At 39.3% G+C, this 21,163-nt stretch overlaps 1 protein-coding gene across 2 annotated transcripts in view; it reads left to right on the forward strand.

Moving 5' to 3' along the window:
- TSPAN8 (tetraspanin 8) overlaps positions 1-21,163 on the forward strand; it is a 97,986-nt gene that overhangs the window by 18,430 nt on the left and 58,393 nt on the right. The window contains exon 2 of one of the 2 annotated variants that reach the window (XM_082742849.1): positions 2,360-2,491. The exons of the other annotated variant lie outside the window; for it this stretch is intronic. The gene's annotated coding sequence lies outside the window, so the exon portion shown is untranslated. The remainder of the gene's footprint in view (positions 1-2,359; positions 2,492-21,163) is intronic. 2 annotated transcript variants of the gene reach the window in all.

Here is a 21,163-nt window from a genome sequence, read left to right on the forward strand (position 1 = left end):
CTCAAAATTTCCTGCATCCAATTATTTATTGTGAGTCTCAAGAAAGGAATGATTAGGAAGAGTCTGCAAAAAAGTGTCAAAAAAGGAATGATTAGGAAGAGTCTGCAATATGGGGTAAACTCAAAAAGGGCAAGCATTTATGGAATCCCACAACACAGCTTCAGATTTCTGGGCATCCAAATGGCAGATTAAGGCAAGGTACACCTGGAAGAAAAAGCACAGAGGACAAATCCTTTAAAATTTTTCTTAAGCCCCTCCATTCTTAGCTTTTTACTAGAGGAATTGATCCATAACTCATAATTCTTGAAGTTGACAGAAACAGTCATCCTTCAAAATGCAAACCCTACTATAATAGAAAAGATTTAAAAATAAGCTTTGGGAGGGATGTGGAGAAATGAAAACACTCTAACTCTACACTGATAAGAAAATCATAAAATGGCATGGCCACTTTGGAAAATAGCCTGGCAATTTTTAAAAAAAGAGATAACACACAGGTTACCATATGACCCAGCAGTTTCAGTTCTAAGTATAGAGCCAAGAAAATTAAAACGTATGTTCACATAAAAGCTAGTTCACAAATGTTTATAGCAGAATTATTCATACTAACCAAAAATGGAAAGAGTCCAAGTGTTTATCACCTGATAAATGGATAAACAGATTTGTGGTATATCCATACAATGGAATATTGTTGGGCAATAAAAAGAGATAAAATACTGATGCCTGCTACAACATGGGTGAACCTTGGAAACACTATGCTGAGTGAAAGAGGCCAGTCACAAAAGATCATGTATTGTATGATTCCACTTATATCTGGATATTTATTTTATTATGTTCAATTAGCCAACATATAGTACATGTCCAGAAAAGGCAAATCTAAAGAGATAGGAAGTAGGTTAGTGGTTGCTGAGGGCTAAAAAGGGGCTAAAGAAGAAATGAGAAGGAAATGCTAATGTATATTTCTTTTTGAATTTATTTCTACTTTTTACTTTTTTAAAAAAATATTTATTTGTTTGAGAGAGCGATAGAGAAAGAGACAGATTGGGAAGGAGGGGCTAAGGGAGGGGAGAGAAAGTCTTAAGCAGGCTCTGCACTGAGCACAGAGCCTGACTCCAGAGCTCCATCTCATGACCTCAAGATCATGACCTGAGCCAAAACCAAAGGTTGAACGCTTAACCAACTGTGCCACCCAGTGCTCCTGAGCACACATTTCTTTTGTGGGTGATAAAAATGTTCCAAAATTGACCATGGTGGTGGTTGCACAGCTCTGTGAACATACTAAAAACCACTGAAGTGTATATTTTAAATTGGTGAATGGTGTAGTATCTAAGTTATAACTCAGGAAAGACTGTATTAAAAATGTAAATCTCGGGCACCTGGGTGGCTCAATGGGTTAAAGCCTCTGCCTTCAGCTCAGGTCATGATCCCAGAGTCCTGGGATCGAGTCCCGCATCGGGCTCTCTGCTCAGCGGGGAGCCTGCTTCCTCCTCTCTCTGCCTGCCTCTCTGCCTACTTGGGATCTCTGTCTGTCAAATAAATAATCTTTAAAAATGTAAATCTCCATGAATGAATTCACATCTTAAAGACTTGAGAGGCCAGTTTTTATCTCTGGGTGTGTTTTCCTCCATGTAACGAGAATGATATTAATACCTGATAAAGATGTTGAAGTAATAAATGAAGTAATGTATGCGAGAATGCCTATACACTATAGGACAAGCGATGGTAGAAAAAGCTCAGTGGGAAATAAGATCTGTGCTTTTCCTTCCATGGCATAGAATCAGCACAGGGAAAGAGTTGCCCAAACAGAGACTACAATTTCCATGACTCCTTGAATCCAGTTACGCCACGATCTAGTTTTGACCAATGATATGTAAGCAGAAGTGATGTGTGCGGTCAAGGTAGTTAGGCAGCCGATATCTATCTCATCCCCTATTTCCTTTCCTGCCTGGTTGCTGAGTGACTGATAGGGCACCTGGAGTCTTAATCTGGGAGATGCCTGATCCTTAAAAACCCCTCTGTGGGGAAAATCCACCTGCCAGCTGCATATAGCACTTGGGGTTGATAATGTTAGTGAAGAATAAGGTTCTATTTGGTTAAAATGTTTTTGTTACAGCAGCCAGTGTTTACTTTCACTAATACAAAAATTTAAGTAGGGCTTCAATAAGTTTTTGACAAAAATTAAGACATTTTTGTCATTGGCTGGTACCTTTGGAGTTTAAAAAATAAAGCCAGTAGAGACAGAGATGAGGAAAATGTGGAAATCTGAAAAGTGAAGGACTAGAATGGGTGGGGGAAACATGTTACTGACTCAATAGAAACTCTTATTGTTTATTCAATCATTCATTGCTCAACTTTTCTTAAGGGATTGATTCATGTAATTGAATCTCATGGTCATGCAGCAAGTACCACATTAATTCTGAGTTCTCTACACCATTTGCCAGCCCTAATCGCTACAGTGAACCTGTATTGTTGAGGAGGGAGACAGACAATACAAGTAAGTAAATCATATGTTATATTGGATGGTGATAACTGCCACGGAAATAAATAAACAAGGGACTATGGGATCTCAGGAATGGTGTTCAGTTTTAAATAAGATAGTCAAAGAATATATTACATGGAAGGTGACATCAGAGCAAAGTCTCAAATATAGTGAAGGAAGAAACCATGATCCTAGACAGAGGGCTAGAATATAAAGACCCTGACATAGGAACATGCCAGGTGTATTCAAGGAACAGAGAGAAAGTCAGTGTGGCTGGGGAAGGGTGGGCAAGGGGGAGAATGACAGAAAAGAAGTCAGAGAAATAAGGGGGGTGGGACCAGGTTGTTTGAGGGCCTGGGGACTGGACAAAGAGTATAAGGAGAGATCTGAGAGAGTTCAAGACCAGAGATAATTGGCTACTGTTACTGACTTCAGTAGTGAATGTCAGTACAGTGCCCTAAAGACAGGTTCACTTTCACCTTAGCAGGTCAGTTCAGAAATTAGACAGCAATCCCACAGGAAGAACCAGCAAGAACTCAGATGGTGAATGGGATCCAAGATGCCCCATTCCCTACCCCCAGTCACCATGAACTCATATCAGTGCCTGTGTACTCTAAACTGATATATTCTGTAGGAGCAAGAGAGAAGGGGAGAGCTTAAAGATAGCATTTATCAGACACAATCTGGAAGAGACTGAATTTATAAGGATAAAAAAAGATGCTACATTTTCTTTGCACATCTTAGTTCTACTGGATTAGATATGGTGTTCCACAGATCTCTTAAGTTCTGTTTGCCTTCCTTCAGTTTTTTTCTTTCTGTTCCTCACACTTGATAGGTTCCCTTGTTCTGTCTTCAGGTTCACTGATACTTTCTTTTGCCTGTTCAAATCTGCCTTTGAATCCCTACAGTGATCTTTTTTTTTTTTTTCACTTCAGTTACTGTACTTTTCAGCTCCAGATTTTTTTGTTGTTGTTTCTTTTTAGACTTTCTATCAATTTATATTTCCATTTTGTTCACATATCACTTTTTTTTTAAAATTTCTCCACATGTTGTTTTAGTTCTTTGAGCATTTTTAAGATAAGAGCTTTAAAGTCTTTGTCTAGGAGATCTGCTATTAAGTCTACACGGAGAGTTTCTGTTGGTTTATTTTTTTTTCCTATAAATGAGCCACAGTTTCCTATTTTTATATACTTTGTGCTTTTTTGTTTTACACTGAACATACGAGGGTGACTCTGGAAATCGGATCCTCACTCTTCCCCAAGGTTTACTGGTTTTTATTATTGTCTTTGTTTTTTCTTTGTTTCTGATTACTGTAGGTCTCCCTATGCTAAGGATCAGCTGAGGTATAAACCCAAGGTCTTCTAATGTCTTTTCTGAGCTTTTTCCTGGGCATGTGCAGTTACTTTCTAATTTTCTCCAAATATGCAGGTGTTTTTGTATGTTTTAGACTTTAATGTCTGGCTTCTGAAAGGAGAAAAGCTGAAAAATTTAAACCCCCTAGAATTCACTTTAGCTGGCAGGGGAGGGGCTAGCAACAACAGAGGGGAAGTGAAACAACAATGGCTGCCCACCTCTTTGTCTGTACCTCTTTGATCAGAAGCAGCAATCAATGAGCAGAACATAGATTTCCAAATAGATTGTCCAAAGGACAACATCCTTTTTGCCTAGCCTGGCTCCATCAAAGTATGTGCAGGCTGCTCCAGGAACACTGGCAGAGCTGCCTACCATAGGACTGAGGTAGGGAATGGTTAGTAACTACTCTTCCAAGAACTGAAATTGACTAAAACTAACTGCAATTTACCATCTAAGTCTTCCCTTGGAAATTACAAGCCTTCAAGGATTCCAGAGTTTCAAAATAGTTATATCAGAGAGACACTGTCAACGCAATTGTTATCTGGGTGGAGAGACAGATCCCTGGTGCTTTCTACTCTGCCATCTTTCCAGAGTCCTCTTTTAATGAATAGAATCTCATGTGCTGAATTGTATGTTAAACCTTATGTGTTGTTTTACTCAGGATTTTTGAGAGAAGTGGAACCAATAGGTTGTGTATATAAAGAGATCTAGTTAAGGAATTGGCTCATATGATTATGGAGGTTGATAAGTTTAGAGATCTGTACAGTGAGCTGGTGAAACTGGAGACCCAAAAGAGCAAATGGATGGTGTAGTTCCAGTCTGAAGGATGGTTGACTAAAGACTCAGGAAAAGCCAGTGTTTCATCTCAACTTCAAAGACAGAAAAAAACTAAGGTACCAGTATGAAGGCCTTCAGGCCAGAAGAATCCCTTCTTACTTAGTGAAGAGTCAGATATTTTGTTTTATTCAGGCTGTCAGCTGATTGGATGAGGCCCACTCACATATGGAGAGCAATCTGCTTTTGCTCAGTCTATCAATTAAAGTGTTAATCTCATCCCAAAACACTCTCATAGAAACAACAAATAATATTTGATCAGATATCTGGGTATCCCATAGCCCAGTCAAGTTGACACATAAAATTAGCCTTCACACTTCTAATATAGAAATTATATCTGGAAATAACTATATGCTGTGGTCCCTTTAGGGAAGGTTGATAAAAACCTAGTGGTTGCATCTTCTCAGCATGTTACTCAAATATCTGTTGAATATGCTGAGTATACTACAATTCCAGCCCTGGACAAAAAAAGGCAGTTTATGATTCTGGTGATGATGATGATGAAGTGTAAGTCATTTAAACTCTTGACAGTTACATTTATGGAGCAAGACATTTCCTTTAATGCTATTTTATAGGCAAGAGGGAAAAATCTGCAAACATATTTTGGATAACATACAAATTTGTCAGGGTCTTGAGTTACTTCATGTTTAGAGTGTAGGAGTACTTTACATTAACATGGAACATTCACACTTTATATAAGCTGGGCTTGGGGAAGGTTCAAGATATCTGGAAAACAGACTTTGTATAAGGATGTTCATATTGGAATGATGAGTCTATCCCAACTTCCCCAGGGAGGAATTTAGTAAGGAAGGCTGATTCAAAGGCAGCCTTTGACATAGTGAAAATTCTTTCAACTGTGGACCTTATTGTTGAAGGAAAATGGGACAGTAAAATCAAGAGTGAAAAAAATCTCATATTCGTACTAGCTGATTTAGAACTCAAGCTTTCAATGCCAGACTGAGTCACCAAGCCTGGACTTGAGAGGGGAGCTGTGGATAGAAACATTAATCAAATTCGCCTTGAGGAAAGCTACTCACCTAGAGCACAAGACATCTGGGAACTTTGCCATGGGCCATTCTGGTCGGTATATTGAGGGCCAAGTGCTTGTGACATGAGTATTTTGGCAACTACTCCCATTCCAAGTTACTCCAAGTTACTCCAAGTCCCACTACTTCTGTGACTCCAAGTCACAGAATCCTATCTTAGAGCTGGAAGCATATTTGCACTGTCTAGTTTCTTTCCCTTCCAATTAAGAATGTGGGGGCTCATTTAGGCCTGGCTGGGCCACATATCTCACCAGGCAGGACAGAGCTGATTTCAAAATACCATTAGCATATCTTTGGGGATCTTTCTAATTGATCTCTAGAATAGAGGCAGCCTTCTTTTCTCAGTCACACGTATGCCATTGGTGGAAGTGGTTCCATTCTCTCTTTTATAAATCTTATTTTAAAATGATGACTCATTTCATTGACTTCTTCATTCAACAAATCTTTATTGGTAATTAGGCACTGTGACAGGCATTGGAGGTAAAGGTGATCAGAAACAGGGAAGGATCCAGTCCTTATGGTGCTTATAGTTTAGTGATTTTATTAGTAATTTTCATAATAGTTTAATTATTATTTAGATCTTTTATACTAATATAATTTATCAACAGAAAGAATATATAAAAGAAAATTTAAGATTCCTCCTCTGCTGTCTTCTTTGGCTTTTTCTATTTTAACAAATTCCTTTTACATCATTGTCCTATGCCTATCCTTTTACCTTAGTTTTAATCATGATGTATGTTTTGCATAACTTAAAAAAAAATTATTTATTTATTTGAGAGAGAGAGAGCATGAGAGGAGAGAGGTTAGCAGGAGAAACAGATTCTCTGCTGAGCAGGGAGCCTGATGTGTGACTCAATCCCAGGACTCCAGGATTATGACCTGAGCTGAAGGCAATTGTTTAACCAACTGAGCCACCCAGGCACCCTGCATTAACTTTTCATGTGTGAAAAAGCTTGGCAGACTTCTCCACAAATACTACATCACAAGCATTTTTCCCTATCACTATCTGCAAAATTATCATTTCTGTAAATACAGATAGCTTGCCGTATAATTTCCTTAATGATTTTTTATTTGGGGGCATTCGTTGTATATAGTTTATTAATATATAACATTGTGGTAGTTTCTTTTTTCTTCTCTTGAACTGTACCTTAGAAACTAAAGAGCTGAATTCTGTAAATTGGAGTGATGAGATGCTTTTCTTCTGTGATGAACAAGATGAGAAGTAGATGACACATTTGGGGGCCTCTCAGTTTACCTTGGAATTCCAGATGACTAAAAGAACCAGGGGGAAGCACGACAACCAACCAAATATTTTGTCACCAGATGAATGATATAAAGACATCTTTATCTTCTTTTTATTAAGAATAAAAAAGAAAGTAGAGGGAAATAATTCTATGTATACACATTCACAGGATTACATACATATGAGAAAAGAAATATTGAAACCCCTGACAGGGTTTTTAAATGGATCTTTCTAGGCTTCTATTACACTTAAGTTATCACATTATGTTAGCCTACTGACTTCTGAAGTGTGGGATCATCATCAAAATGACCATAATCTCTTGTAATATAGAATGAATTCTTTTTGCCCATTCTTATGATAGATCCATCACTGGTAACATTTTTTCCCTTGTCAACCATAGACTGCTTCCTCTTGTAAAAATAAGCATGGGCTTACTGGAAGTAATGTCTGTGCCATTTTACTTTTCTTGGTTTGATTTTCCAAAGGGTTATGGATGGGAAGGAGAGGTCTGATATTCCCACTGGGAGTCCTCATGCAGCTATCATGGGAATGTCCCTAATGAAGGACAAGTCGGATCTAATGAAGAGCAGGGTACAGTAAAGTAGTTAAATCGAGTCTCACATGCTTCTTCTGGATTTCAGTTATTCCGGGCAGTCTAGTAGATTCTGAATTACCAGCAGCTGCTCACTGGGTTACTTTCTTGTCTGCCACAGCTGCCACCAGCTGTTCTCTCTTTCTTACCCCACGCCCAGATGCAAACAGCTGCTCTTCCTTTCTTTACAATTGTCAACAGTGGCTCATTTTGCTCCAAACACACGGACACCTGCAGCAAGAGGAATTGTGTTTTTCAGCTGTGCCAAATACTGGACAGCCTTCAGAAGGTTGAATGGAGGAAGGGAAAGAAGGAATGAGAGGTGGTTTGATGTAGAAAGAGCCTGTGTTGGCAGACAGAAAGATGGGTGGGATGCTTCTGGTTTTACAGGGGCTGAGTAAGACAGTGACAACAGATACCCATACTTCTTCCTTATGATGGCATTCACTTTGAAAAGCAGAGAATCATCACTAATAAATAAATCCCAGGAAATGAGCGTCAGAGAAGAAATTATGATGGTGCTTTAAGGGTTTGGTTTTCATTCATTTATTTAAGAAATATTTCTTCTGTCAAGCACTATTCAAGGCACACAGTAGGTGTTCAATAAATGGGCATGCATTTATGAACACCCTTGCATATTCATCTGTCTGGTTTCAGTGATATTGAAAGAGAACGTTTTATTTCTGTTATTTTTATTTTTTTGTCAAAAGAGAACATGTTAGCCCGACAATTCACAGACCTGTACCCCTGGAGCAAATAATACATTATATGTTAATAAAAATAATTTTAAAATATGAAAAAAAAGAGAGAGAACATTTTAAATGATTTTTTTCTGCTGAATTCAGCCTCTCCTTTACCCATCCCCGCCATCTTTGGGATTGGGGACTTTTGGATTATCCCCTTGACCAAGAAATATTCCTGGTTCTTATCTCTCTCTCTCTCTCTGCAGGGACTAGAGAGAGGAAAAGAGACACGGAGAGGGAGGGCATTTACATTTACTGAGCCCTTAACATGTCCCTAGTACTGCACATCATCTTTTATATAGGTTAACCCATTTCATCTTCATCAGAAACTTAGGAAGTCTGTGTTACTATTTCCATATAGCTCTAAGGAAACTGAAGTTGAAAGCGTGAAGCTACTACAACCACACAGCCAGGCAATGACACAGCCAGGACTGGACAGACTCTTCCATTCCAGAGCATGAGCTCTTTTCATAACAGCCTGCTCTTCAGAGAATATTAATGTGAGTAGTAGAGGATACCAATCGTGATGATTGGGTTCAATGCTGTGATTGTAGAAGTAGGGGTCTAATCCGTCCAAAGGCTGGACCTTCAACCGGAAATTGGTCCAAATTTCATTCGCCATTTTAAGCTGCAGAGCACTGTCTAAAGGCTGAATGAAAGATGAGATACTGAAGACTCATTGATAAAGTTATCACAGATATAATCTCTACCTCCCTAGAACATTTTCTGTTAAGACTGGGTTTTGAAAGAGTATTTGACCAAAGTCGGGGAGGACCCTCATTTCACACCCTAACTCCATCCATTAGTATCCAAGCAATGTTAGTGATTATCCTTTGGGATATTGAGTGGGAAAAAACTGGCTGAGGCTCTAAGGAAACTTCCTCTGGTTTGGGGAGCCATTAGGAAAAGCTCCTTATTCTTGTAAAAATTTTCCCAAACTTTCAGGGCCAGGTTTCCGCAGCTGGCCGAGAGTCAGCCTCAGTTAGGACCCTGCCAAATTGGGCATCAACAGCTCATTTGGCTTGGAAAAAAAAAAAGAAATGAGAAACAACTGACGTTTGTATACTTCAAATTATGAGCTGTTTCTCTAACAAAGAGACCAAACACTTTCGGCTTGTTTTACAGTAAACATACACATTGAACAATTTGGTTGGTTAGCAGCTGGTTGTGCATATGTAGGACATATGTGAACACATATGGAGGCATAAACTCACATATGTTCACTTAAAAGGACACTGTCAAGTCATTTTATGACTTTTTTTGTTCTCTGGGCTCCATTGTTTATAAAATCTTCTTAGAAGCTTAAAAATACAATTTCTTTCCCTACTGATTTTTGTTTTTTTTTTTTAAACAAGTATTTTGAATGACACTCAAATAAATGCAACTGGTTCGATTTAATACCAAGTCCTACTTAAGCATATAGAGCAATACAATGTCCAGTCAGAAACAAAGCACTAACAGTGAGATAATTCCTTATGAAGAGAGAAATAACCATCTTCTGCCCTTAGAGTCAACATTTCAGAATTGAATAGTACTCACAGATTATTTTCTGGCTCCCCAGTGTTTTTATGTATGTATATATGCATGCATGTATGTTTGCATGTATTTTTAAACTATGAAATGCTTTACAGATTTGCATGTCATCCTTATGCAGAGGGCATGCTAATCTTCTCTGTATTGTTCTAATTTTAGTGTATGTGCTGCCGAATTGAGCACCCAAGTGCTTTTAGTGTTATACCAAATATAGGTAATAGTGATCATGATAAAACCTATTTTTTTCCATTTTCTTTAATGTTCAGCAATATTTTTCTAGCTTCATTACTAAGCAAAAATCCCTTTAAAAAATCCTTGCTTTGGGCAAAAGCTGTGAAGAATCAGATCAAAATGACAAAAAAAAAAAAAAACCCAAAAACCAAAAACCAAAAAACTGAAAAGATGCTCCAAATCACAATCATTTGGGAAAACAAGAAGTTAGTTAATGATAAGTTGTCACTTTACATCCATCAGCCTGGCAAAAGAAAAAAGCAGCAATACACATTGCTAGTGGAGACATGGGGAAAAGAGCACTGTCATTCATATTTTGCTGGTGGAAATGGGGATTTTAAAGAGTTTTGTGGGGGATGTAAATCTAGCAACATTTCTTAAAATTTTGTGAAATTAAGAAAAACATTTCTTAGGTTAAAAGTATATACTTACCCTTTAATCTGGCATTCTCCTGTTGGAAATTTAACTCATGGAGACAGGAACACTACCTTACAGCATACAAACACAGGATTTCTACAGCAGGATTGTTTATCATGGCAAAATAACAACAAAAAATTGAAAGCAAGTGAATACCCTTTAATAAGGAACTGTTGTCAGATATATTATCGTATGTCTATACCATGGAATATTATATAACAACATCCCCTCAAAATGAATTAGAGCAATACTAGCTGCTTAGAAGGATTACCACCAGATACTGTTGAGGGAGAAAAGCAAGATGTGTAAAACAGTATATTATATGAGTCCTTTTCTAAATCATTGATCAAAAAACTTTTAAACATTATCTCTCTACATTTCTCTTTTGCCTATACACACATTTGTATAAGGTTAGATGGTGATGGAACAAACATGAATGGATATGTTCTAGGCTGTTAAGATGGATTGTCTAGAAGGTGGTGGTAGGTGAGGAAAAGAAACAAAAAAGGAAAAGGCTAATGTAAGAAAAATGTGGTTGAAAGAGGTGGTCACATTTATGCAAATTATATGTGTATATGCCAAAAAGGAATTTTTGAAATAATAAGAGATCATTGAAATAAAACGTTCTCATCTTCTAGCTTTCAGGATTCCCATAGACTGAGGATGTGAAAGTTCTGGAAGAAGTCAGATAATCATGGAAGAAATTGAACTTGAGGGTTGGCCAGACCTTTTAGGAGTCCAAGGTTTCCACTTTAAGATCAAGGAATAGCAGGTTGCATTTCAATCATTTCAGGGTACTGGTGCCACCAAGTGGTGTCTGGCGCAATTGTTGGTGGCATTTTATTACCCTCCTGGTGACGGAAACTCTTGGCTTACCTGTGCCTTTCATCGTAGTAAGCGGTCTGTGGAGGGCTCCAGTTCTCCTTGGAATGAAGCACACCCCAGCGAGCCTAGCGACATGATCAGGAAGTATGAGAAGAGATAGGGAGCAGACGGCTTTTGCCCTATAATCCGAGTTCCCTTGGTTTTTCCAATCAGCATGTCCTCTGTTATGCATTTACCTGTTGAGTCCCTTGAGGTGTGTTTAATATTTTCTAACTACTTAGACTAGTATTACAACCTATCTGACCTCTTTAACAGCCTGTTCTCTTATACAGGCTTTCTCTTTTTATTGCCACTGTCCTAGGTTGGCCTCTTGTGGCTTCTTTCCTAGTGCCATAAGAATGTTCTCTTGGGCTTTCCTATCCTCGATGTTTTTCTGGTCCATTCTGGCCAAAGTCCACTTCTGTCTAAGCTTCCTGAAGTTGTGGTCACTTAACAACACTATTCAAAAGCCTTCCATTGTTTCTCCCTGCCCATCATCCAATTCGGACACCAGAGCACAATTAATAGGGTGACAGTGTGTCTCAGTTTGTCTGGGATTGTCCCAGGTTACTTCTGATGTCCCAATGTAATTATTGTGACTTTATTCACTTTCAGAAGTGCTCTGATTTGGGTAATAGGTTATAGAGACATGCTAGCTCTTAGCAACTTGGTTCTCCTGCCTGTAATAGATACAATAAGTAAGCTCATGGAAGAATGTCTCAAGTTTGTGGCAGATGGAGGAATTAGATCTGGGTAGAGAGCGTGTCATTTTTCTTCAAATGTTGAAAAGCTAAATATAAATTGCTTGGTACTTATTACCTTATTTAAATTTTATCTTTTTTGTCATCTCAGTGACAAGTAGAATTTCTTGTTTGAACTTGAGGAAGAAAATCTTAACCTTTGTAATTTTCATGTAGCTCTCTGGGTTTTTCCCAGACTCTCCAGAGTGGTCCCATTTGGGGCCTGATGAATGTCACGTTCATAATTTGTTACCCAAGGTGAAGAATATTCAACTGAGTAATGATACAGAAATTCTACAAATTTTGAGGAGGTAGGAACACCAATTCTGTGAATTCCTTCAGCATAAGAGGACATAGCTTAGTCATCCAGCAGTTAACCTAGTGCTTGAGCATTAATGCTGTTGAGAAGGATTTTGAGCGGCCCCTGCCAGCTTGTGAAACTGACATGCGGTCCCTGCATTCTGGTTTAGGTATCTTCTACTTCTGCTTGCTGTATTTGGGATGTAAGATGAGCTTGAATAGATACTGTTTAAGGAAATGCATTGTTCTTAGCTCACCATCACTGGGAGTGCACTTTGAGTTTTTTCTGCAGCAAAACAGATTTTTAAAAAAAGATTTTATTTATTTGTTTATTTGTCAGAGAGAGAGAGAGAGAGAACACAAGCAGGAGGGAGTGGCAGGCAGAGGGAGAAGCAGACTCACCCAATGCGGGACTTGATCCAGGACACTGGGATCATGATCTGAGCCAAAGGCAAGAAGCCCAACTGACTGAGCCATCCAGGTGCCCTGAGGCAGAACAGATTTTTGAGCTCAGCCACCCATTTTCTCCTACCCAGTCCTTTTCATAACCAGTTAAATACACTTTTAAGACAACCAGAGCTTGGGGTCTTGAGAAGGACTGAGTGTGAGAACTAGACCTTTACAGGTTTGGAGCTGTGATCTCATGAACACCAGACACTCCCCCAAATGACTAATAGTCATGTAATGCCCATATACCTCCAGTCACCAGCAGCCCTTTTTCCTTATGATCTAGATTTGAGCCATTCTAAAGTACAGGAAGTCAAAAATCAATTTAAGCTATTCTTTAACTAGCTGAGAGTCATTCATTCATCATCATCCATTATCTCCCACGTGTCCTGCCAGGTTCTGGGCATACAATGAAGAACAGGCATGAATTCCGGGAGGGCAATTTTCCAGCAGACACACATATACCCAAATTGTCACAAGCTCACACGTGCACAGGCAAGTCCATGCGCACACACAAGGTGACTTCAGCTTATTATGTTAATGGATGGTGAGAAAGCACCCTCTTTGTCTTCTTTTCTAACGTAGCTTATTTTAGGATACTTTTTCCTGATGACGCCATCAGAAGCAGAATCAGGCTTTAGACATGCTGACGCATCTACAGATATCTGGGACTCTGTCATCCATTAGTTTTCCTTTGTATATTTCTCCTTTTTTCCTCTGACTGTGTGTTTACTACATCTGAGTAATTTAGATACAAGGGCAAGATGTTTTCGCCTCATGCTTGTAAATATGCTCCAGATTGTGAGTTCTTCCAGATCAGGGACTGTGTCTTAATATAGAGACTCTGCATCTGACCGCCTATATTTGAACCCCAGCTCTGACACTTAGCTTTATGACCTTGGACAACTGCTGTAACCTCTCTGTGCCTCAAATGGCTTCTCTGTATAATCGACATCTTGGGTTTTGCTTCTTTTTTTTTATTTTTAATTTTTATTTCTTAAAGATTTTATTTACTTATTTGAGAGAGACAGAGATAGTGACAGAGAGCATGAGCACGGAGGAGAGGGAGAAGCAGGCTCCATGTTGAGCAGGGAACCCGACGTGGGACTCAGTCCCAGGACTCCAGGATCATGACCTGAGCCAAAGGCAGATGCTTAACTAAATGAGCCACCCAGGTGCCCTTACTTCTTTTTTATTTTTTGAACAGATTTATTGAAATATAATTCACATATCATAAAATTCCTTTTAATGTGTGTGCAAGTCAGTGTTTTCTAGTATATCTACAGTTGGTGAAAGCATACCCACAATCTAATTCTAGAACATCTTTTTTGCCTCCCAAAGAAACACTGAAGCCACAAACAATCACTCCCCATTCCAGCCTACCAGTTGTTATGAGGATTAAGTGAATTACTATATGAAAAACACTCAGAATATTATCTGGCACCTAGTAAGTGTTATGTAAATGATGGCCGCTATATTGATATTATTATTAACAATATCGTTGCTACTCTGTGCCCTCAGCCAGGACAATGACTGATACTTACTAGTTTCTTGCTGAAAAAATGAAACCGTGGGAGAGAGTAGAAGACACATTTTGTAAGAATTTTACGTAATGATGAGAAGAATGCCCTATACTGTGTGTATAGTACAGACATAATCAAAGGCGCCACAGAATCTGTGTTGAAGCCCAATACTTTCATGAAGAAAGAGGTTTTAAAATGAGCTTTTTTCATAGTAGCTTGACAGGATGGTGTTGATGATTAAAGAATTTCATCCCAAGTCCTGAATGCTGATAAGTAGACTCGTGACCCAAGGAAGGGCACAGCTGCTGAGCCTCTTTATAGGTAACCTGTAAAATGAAATTGGATTCACTAAATGATTTCGAAATTTACTCCTCTTTCTAACATCCCATGAGACTGTCTGCCAATAAGTGTCATGAGGGTTTTAGATATCATTTGTAACCTAGACACAAAACCCTGTGACATTCATTTTACGGTCTTATTTGTTATAGTTCCGCAGTGTCTTGTGTGCCCAAAGAGAACATAAGCATGGATCATCCCATTGGCTTCCCTCTGCCTATAGGATAAAGCTCAAAACCCTTGACACAGCATACACGACTCTCGTGGTCTCTTTTTTACCTGTGGAATATCTACCCTCAGTCCTCCTGGGCGCCATACAATTGATATTAGTTTGGGGGAATCTGAGCAGATCCCAGTGCCTGCAGTCTTTGTAGGATGTCTGTTCAAGGAGCTCTCTGCTCTCCTAGCCAAGAGAGCCAATTTTCTCCCAGAAATTTTCAATGAAGAGAAGGAAAGATTGAAAGTAGTTGGAAGTGGTTTGTTTCAAGCCATTGCTGACAGGTATAGATTAAGGCACTCTAAGATTGTCCTTTTGCAGCTGTTACCTGGGTTTCTTTCAAAAGCATGTGTATTCACTGTTTCCTTTGCTTCCGTATTCTTTTAATTGTCTTCCCCTTTACCCTCTTCTCTTTGGCGTGAGTTGGCAAAATTTCGTTTCTCCTGACTGAAGAAAACAGCTAACCCAACAAAACTAACACAAAATTCTTTTATGATCTGGCCTGTCTAGTTTGCCAGATCCCATCTTCTGATTTACGTTCTGAAAATGGGATATATATAGGGGCGCCTGGGTGGCTCAGTGGGTTAAGCCTCTGCCTTCGGCTTGGGTCGTGATCTCGGGGTCCTGGGATCGAGCCCCACATCGGGCTCCTTGTTCGGCAGAGAGCCTGCTTCTCCCTCTGTCTCTGCCTGCCTCTCTGCCTACTTGTGTGCTCTCTCTCTCTCTCTCTCTCTCTCTGACAAACAAATAAATTAAAAAAAAAAAAAAAAGAAAGAAAATGGGATATACTTTCCCATGGCCTCCTGTCGGAACAGTCTTTCTTTCTTCCCTGCCTAAAGAATTCCTCTTCCTTTGGTGGTTGGCCTAGGCACCTCTTTGGTGAGGCCCTCCCTGCCCTCTTTTCCTGTACTTAGAGCCTTTCCCCTCCCTGACCCAGTAGCATCCTGTGTGTATATGTAACAATATTAAGAGCCAACTGTTATTCTTTTCTTATTTTTGGAAAGAATATTGAAGGGAACAAAAATACGGCACTTTGGCATATTGATTATTTTGAATTAAAGTTACAGCTGCTGCAGGAAGGACACTCTGGTGTCCTTTGTTCCCCTGGAAGTAGGAAATAAATCTCTCACGTGAAGATATCCTTCCTATCTTGAGAAGTAGAAGTCATCCTTATCACCAGAGATAGGGAATTCAAGGCCAAGAAGGCACTATAAACAAACTTTATTCCTTCTTCTTTAGTTTGCTACCCCACAACCAAACTCCTTTGTTTTGTCAAAATCCTTGGGAATAATTGTTTCTTTGTCTAAATGACAGAAAAGCTGCCTGTTTTGGCCACTTTTTGGACTCAACTATCTTTGGGCTCCTGTGCATACAATATTGAATTTATGTTTCTCCTGGTAATCTGTAGTATGTCAATGGAATGATTAGGTCAGTCCAAGAACCTACAAGGGAAGAAGGGGACAGCTTCCCTCCCCTACAACATAGGATCAGTGTGATTTTCTTCACCTGTCTGCCCCTTTCCCCTCAACCATGACCTATATTAGAATGGTAACTATAGAGGCGTCTGGGTGGCTCAGTGGATTAAACATCTGCCTTCAGCTCAGGTCATAATTCCAGGGTCCTGGGATGAGTCCACATCAGTCTTCCTGCTCAGTGGGGAGCCTGCAGGTCCCCTTGCTTGTGCTCTCTCTCTGTCAAATAAATAAACAAAATCTTAAAAAAAAAAAAAATGACCACTGCATGACACAGGTTTTGTTGCTGAATTGTTTCTTGAATTTGCCCTGAATTTTTTCTGTCCCAGAGAAACAGCCTTTAAATTACTGACCTTGCTTGTTGCCTCCTATTATTTTTTCCCAGTCCTTCCTCTACTGGGTTTGACTAGTTTCTGTAGTACAACCAACCCGTACTCACTTATTAAGATACCTGTACCATACTTCTCCCTTACTTTCCGGATGGAGTCCTTTGCACATAAAAGAATAGTCACAATCTGGTTTCTGTTGGGACTATAAGGAAGATTCTATGGCTGTTATTTCAATATGAGGATGTCATGGATGTTAAGGTACTCTTTTGATTTAATGCACCTTTTCAAGGAGAAATGATAAAGGAAAAAAACAGGCTTTTTCTTTTTTTGAAAACAAGTACTCTAAAGTGTATTCTGAGATCATGATAGCTAGTATGTGGTTAGAATTTCCCCACATTGAATTCTTCCAGGTCAGCGGGAAGCCCTTTTTGGTGGTTGTGAGCAGATGCCTAACCAGAGATCTCCAAAAATGACTCTTCAATTTTTTTTTTTTCTCTAAGCTAGATTGATTGTTATTTGCAGGAAAGAAAATCAGGCAAATCTTTCTTATTCTGTGGAAGACATTTAACTGGTTTAATCCATATGTACGCGTAAGAAAATAAAAATCATTCTCCTGATGGAAGAGATCTAGGAAACTTTCTCCAGCCTGGGGAGAAGGTGATGTTGGACAGGGTCTTGGATGCTTTCTGTGGGAAAGGAAGGAGCAGTGCTCTGGCGAATGACAATTGCAGGTCACTAGAAAGCAAGCAGGAGGTTATCCGGGAGAGTGGGACCCCTGGCCCCCGCTGCTACCATGGGACAGATGAGGATGAAGGGGTCCTTCACCAGAACCTTAGAGGGTGGCTCTTATAGTCTCCAGAACTTACATCCAAAGAAGTCCAAATCCAGAGAGTTCTATTTTTGGGAAATTAGGATCCATCTTGACCCCAGAACATTCATTTCCATATTTCACTTTTTTGTTCATCATCTCTAGCAAAAAGAAGTATTTTAAGTCTTGAATACTAATTTGAGTTCAACATATAAGTCCCCTCATCTCTACTTCTCCCTACTCTTAAAATGAACAAAAACCAGTAACCAAAGTGATGGCTTCTTTAAAGACTTACTCTCCAGCTGTTAGTATAAGCAGGAGTTTATACTCCCAGCGTGGTGAGTCCGTCCTAATAAGTTAGGCTTTGGGTTAAAAACTGAGTATCTTCTTGGCTCATAGCTACCTCTAGCTTTAAATAGGGTGGCCGATCCTTCATAGAAAGGACATTTGAGTGCAGCTTCTAAGTGTAGGAATTCCTTGACTGGGCTTCATCGTATATGACATCGTAAGGACGGTACAGCCTCCATTCAGTCTCTAAGGGGAGAGGTGAGAGGCCGCTTACAGAACTAACCAAAGGCACACACCTATCACGGGACCACAACTAAGAAAAGAAATTCCAGCAGAGTAAATTGTTTTTCTCTCCCTTTAGATTTTAGGAGAAAGAGGCAAATGGCCATAGGAAAAGTTTACAACAGAGATTTATTTAAATTTTAGAAAACAATCAAATAATTTTGAAAGTACAGCTTATATGTGTCTCTTTTGACCGAGAAGGAGAGTAACGAAAAATAGTACAGTGCCTGGAACATTATAGTAATCAATTATAATTTCTTAAGTGAGTAAATCTTACTCTCTTTATCCATTTAGCTGCCACCCCTAGACACCTTCTCAATCTTTGGGCTTCACTCTTTTTTCTAAAGTCCAGAATCTTAATGTTAATGGTAATGGCTAATACTTATGAACTCACGTAGGATTAGTGCTGTTACTGAGCTATGTGGACACACACATAGCTGAGGCTTGGGAAGTGGACATCACTTGCCTGAGGTGACACTGTTGTTAGACATCTGAGCGAGGACTCAAATCTGGGCCCATCTGACTCTAATGCTTATCCTTTTTTTTTTAGGCATTTCCAATTGATCTGTCTTTCCAGCACTGTTACTGGCAATCTGGTAACCGATGTGTCTTCGAATGAGCTGAATGCTCATCAGAATTTCTGGAGCTTTGCTCTTACCACAAAATATTAGCAAAGCAAATGGTAGAAGTTCTTGCCAGACTCAAATAGGGATTATTCCTCTTGTGTTTTTCTTGCACGTGCTTGATTAACCATTAAAACCATTATGTTTGTATTGAATAACCAACGTATTCTGGTTACAAATGTGGGAAAAAAATATGAGCAAGAGAATCTGCTAGGCAGTGAGCTCAGTATGTCATTATACTACAGATTTCACTATGGTTTATTCTGAATGAAAAGGGATATATCTGAAATTATCAGTAAACCTGGGCTTTCTTACTAAAGTTCAATGGACCTTTTAGCTTAATGTTAGCCATTATTAACACAGGAAGAATGCCTCAATCACATTTCTATATTTGTGAGCATCATGAAGGTTAAGGTTCTGGTTGCCAAGCACTTTGAATTGAACAAGAGCCCAATAAATGCCAGGGAATGAATGACAAGGATTCGCTTAGCCTGGACTACGGAACCGGCATAGTTTGAATGCTTCCAACTTGTTGACCTCCTTTCTCCTTCTCGAATGTCTGGTCATCCATATTCCCTACCTGCTGTTGCTGGTTGCTCCAAGCCCTGAGTGAGATAACCTGATCAACAGTAACAGCGGTGACTTATTGAGGTTTTATTTTATTTATTTATTTTTTGATAAGTATTTACAATTTCCAAAGGAGGCTAAAGATAAGACTGAGTGAACCGGGTAGAATTTTACTATCCTCAGTGAGCAGGCAGGCCTCCAAGGCCAGTTAAACCAGTTTGGGGATCAAGTGACTGTTATGTACCAGATGAGCTCTTTAAGACGAGAGAACACTGCACTTCCTTTGCAGGTAGGTCTTAGTGTGGCCTTGCCTTTACTGTGCCTGGGCTCTTGCGTTTATCTTTCCTCTAGTCTCATGGCGATTCTGAGCCAATGGCAGGATCAGAGACCAGAGCACCTGCCATCCAGCTTAGGACTTGTTGCACTCCACTGTTTCTCTTTCTTTCAGTGATGCATTTTTTTTTGTTTCACTCACATGTATTTACTTGGCGTAGTGTGCCCGGTCCATGGACGTAATCACCATACATTAGGGAGGGTTACTGGTGCTGAGGACAATTAATAATCACACAATAGGACCTGTTGAAATAGGACATCTCAACAGGGTCCAGATGAAAAACCTGCATAATTTCCTAACATTCATTGTGGGAATTGGCAAACTAAAGGTCTTGGGCCAAATTCGAGCCAACATTTGCTCTTTTATACTCAAGAGCTAACAATGATTTTTTCATTTTGAAATAATTAAAAATCAAAAGAAGAATCATATTCTGTGATATGTAAAAATTACATGAAATTCGTATATCAGCGACCATAAAGTTTCCTTGGGACACAACCATACTCATTTACTTACATATTGTCTATGCCTACTTTGGAATACTCATGTCAGAATTGAGTAGCTTTGACAGCGCCTTGTAAATCCTAAGATATTCATTATCTGGCCTTTTATAGGAAAAGTTTGCAGAAGCCTTTTAGTCAGTCATCTGGCATTAACTAAGAGGGCAGCCTGGAAACCACTGTTAAACCAACCCATGCTATTTTTCCCTTGCAGCCATTTATGTTCCCGGGAAACTTTGCCAGCTTGATTAATTGCATCAGTGGATATTAATACTGGACAATCAAGCTCATATTTGCCTGCACGGCTAAGCTGTCTAGGTTGCATAGTAATGGTTGTGTGTTATCAGTGCCCTACATGGAAATAATTGGATAGAAGTAGGAGGAGCTATAACTGCAAGTTAACATTATTAGTTTTATAATATAATTTTTCTGCCTTGTATACATGTCTGTAACTGAGTTTTAAGACCACATGGGAACAAAACAAAGCAAGACAAACAAACATAGCTTTTCCCTATTTAGAAAAATGTGAACAAATGAAGGCCCAGAGAAGTTAAACAAGCTTCCTAACAACACATAGCTACCGAATGGTAAAACCAGGGCTAGAAACCATGTATCCCGATACCTCCTTGCACTGTGTTATTTCTTGTTAATGAAACGACCATAGGTACAAAATTATGAAGACTACCCTTACAGATTTCAGACTGGGGCTCTTCTTTTTACTCATTTCCCTGAGAAAGCAATGTAAGGACATTTAGCTAATTTGAATTAGGCCTAATCTATCCACTTTTTTTCATTAGCAGGTAATGAAATTAACAGGATCCTGGGGAAATTGTTTTCCAACTTTTTCACTTGAGAGGATGGATTGTTGCTAGATGAAGCTTGGAATTAATACTTGAATCCGTCTATGGCCCCAAGATTCTCATGCCCCTTCAGTGGATCACAGATGCATACACTTAGGTTGTCTACAGACTTTCCCCCCCTAGAGATAAGACCTTCTTACAATATAGGATATACTGAGGTAGTGATACACCTGTAATTTGGGGTGCCATGTACATATACTCTGCTGGC

This window comes from Mustela nivalis (genome assembly GCF_964662115.1).
Source record: "Mustela nivalis genome assembly, chromosome: 7".
NCBI classification, from domain to species: Eukaryota; Metazoa; Chordata; class Mammalia; order Carnivora; family Mustelidae; genus Mustela; species Mustela nivalis.